Consider the following 3,236-nt stretch of genomic DNA (forward strand, 5'->3'; position numbering starts at 1 on the left):
CAGATATGTCTTTATTAGAAGCATGAGAGACTAATACAGAGGGTAACAGAGCAAGTACAGAAGTAGGGGTGGGAGAAGAAAGAGTTAACAATTTAAAAATGGGAGTAAACAAAAGTATTAGAGAAAAGATGGATTTGAATGTACAAAATTAGCAGAGGATGACACACACATGCAAATATGGATAGACTCATCCTCCAAAAAAATGACAGAAGCTCACGCAGTCCTGAAGAGATCAGCTTGTTAAATTTTCCTCTTACCATTTTAATGGAAAAGATTAGTTTATTTATTGACTACTCAAGATAAGATATAATAATAATCTTTGAGTATAACTTCAAGGATTTGGAATACTGCTGGGAAAAGTCATAAATTCAGTTAAAATATTATACACTTATTAAAATAACTAATATAATTTATAATTGCATTTAAAATACATAATTAAATGAGTATTTAAAATTTGAAAATAAACTGGAAATATACAGGTAATAGGAGTATAAATTTATACAATCACTTGGAAAACAAATTTGCTAAAACCTACTAAAACACCACATAGACATATCCTGTGACCGAGCATTTGCACTCCTTGGCATTTATCAAAAAAGATTACAAATGTTCAAAGAAAGACTAAATAAATGTCTAAATAAACCAAGTAATACTCAAAGGTTTAATTTAAACTCTCAATAGCTCTGATTTGGCTAGAAAGATTCCTTAGAGTATATATATTTAGATATATGTTATATATGTACAATTTTTATATATAAATAATTTATATATAATTTTTATACAAATTATGTGTATAATTTATATATATAAATAATTTATATATATAATTTGGAATAACATTATAAAAATGTTTTTGAGCTAAAACATTAATTGTACAAATTACATACAATTAATATAACACAATTCATATGTAAATAGTTGATAGACAATTTCTGACATAAATTCTAAACTTATAAAACATTAAATTATTATATTTTGAAATGTCTATGTTTCAAAATCATCAAACACACTAAATTTGAAAAGAAAATTACAGATTGTTGGCTGGGTGCGTTGGCTCACGCCTGTAATCCCAGCACTTTGGGAGGCCGAGGTAGGGGATCACAAGGTCAGGAGATCAAGACCATCCTGGCTAACACAGTGAAACCCCGTCTCTACTAAAAATACAAAAAAAATTAGCCGGGCACGGTGGCAGGCACCTGTAGTCTCAGCTACTCAAGAGGCTGAGGCAGGAGAATGGCCTGAACCTGGGAGGCAGAGCTTGCAGTGAGCCAAGATCATGCCGCTGCACTCCAGCTTGGGTGACAGAACGAGACTCTATCTCAGAAAAAAAAAAAGAAAAGAAAATTACAAATTGTAAATGATAGATACATATATTGTAGTTTGTTTTAATATCTTTGAGATATTAAATAGTTATAAAAAGCTTAATAATATGGTAATAAAATAGGTAGAAAATTTGTATACATCTAATATTCCCATATATAGGAAATATATATATATGAGACAGCTAACAAAAGAAATACAAGTGTCCCAAATTATTTAATGATTATGGTAATCAAAAATGTGAAATTAAACAATCATATTTAGTCTTTGAATGTTTTAACAACCAAATTGAGTAATTGAGGCAGGAGGCTCAAATCATTGAGGTTTATTGACCCAGTCTGAGAGCACATCCAGAAAACGTGTGGATCACAGGAGCATCTGTGGCTTTTTTTTTTTTTTTTTTCCAAAGAGGCTCTTAGGAGATACAGTATTTATACATTTTCTTTAAAAAGGGGTGGAGAGGGGCAACAGTGAGACAAATGCCCAATACACAGTCTTCCCCAATTACCTCAGACCAATTATCATTCTCAAAACCCATGTACCCATTCACACCAAGAAAACATTAATATAGCAACACGGAAAAACAAGTGCCCTCCTCTGCCTGGTGTGTGGTCACACATATTGGCACCCAACTTGTAGCCTTTTCTATTAAGTACTCCAATTCTTCTTTACAAAAACAGTTAGCTACCTGATTGATCTATGAACCACCTTGGGGTACTCGGAAGGTAACTGTGCCAGTAAGAAAACTCAAACTCAAATAGTGATTAAATTGACTCAACATTTCATGTTAATGTATATAAGAGAGAAAGGGTACCTATTAAAGTAATATTTAACTTAGTCTTGACTCTTCTGTACAAAATATCCAGCATTCAGTCAAAAATTCTGAAACAATCCAAGAAAGCAAGGAGACAAAAAGATAATTGTCTACAGAATCATAACTAAAAAGCCCCAGAAGTCAGAAATTTCATACACAGAGTTTAAAATAATTGTGATTAATATGATACACTCTCTAGTCAATATTTGGCAATTACGTAATGTTAATAGACCTATGTATTTATCATCTAAATCAAGATGTCAAATGTTACCAGCAACTAGTAAACATTTCTCAAGAATCCTTATAGTCAATATCCTGTCAATGTTCACCATTGCTGACATACCACCATAGATATATTTTATGCAATGTGTATAAATAGGTGTGCATATTATGCAGTACTTTTTATCTAGGTCCTTTTGCTTAGCCAATGTTGGTGACATTAGTTCTGGTTGCTGCATTTAGCAATAGTCTACCCTTTTTCTTTTTTATTTGGAAAGAAGAGGATAGAGATGAAAGAGGAGAGAGAATGGCAAGTCATAGAAACTTTTAAGGCTGCTATCGCATAAGTAGGTGGTATCATTAATCCTAATTGAAAATGTAGGGCAAGGAAGGGCTAGCAATTCATAGAATCAGTGAAAAATGAGGTCTAATCTGAGGTGCCTATAATACACACAAGTACAGATTCAAAATCTATTAAATGAAATTATTAGAGGCAAATGTGTTTTGAAATTCAGGCTTTAAAAACAGTTGGGGGGGGCACAAAATAAGATTCACTTTTACTTTTTATTTCTCTAAAGCTTTTACAACAGTGGAAAAGAGATTCTGAAAATGAAGTATTTTCACTAAACAGACCAAATGACAAGAGCTCAATATATGTGAGTGCTAGAAGTAGATCTTTTTCAGTTTCTAACATTCAATAATAAATAAAGCAATAAAATACGAATGTTCAGATTAACTATAAGAAATTAAAAATCAAAGATAGTCTAGGGTGGGGCCCTCATGAGCCTGCATTTCTATTAAGCAATTTGAGAAGGAGAAATTAGAAAAGATGAAATTTAATTTTAACAGTGAGCCCATGAATCTGATTATGTTTAAAAATTAG

Source organism: Macaca thibetana, chromosome 4 (genome assembly GCF_024542745.1).
Source record: "Macaca thibetana thibetana isolate TM-01 chromosome 4, ASM2454274v1, whole genome shotgun sequence".
In the NCBI taxonomy this organism is placed as follows: Eukaryota; Metazoa; Chordata; class Mammalia; order Primates; family Cercopithecidae; genus Macaca; species Macaca thibetana.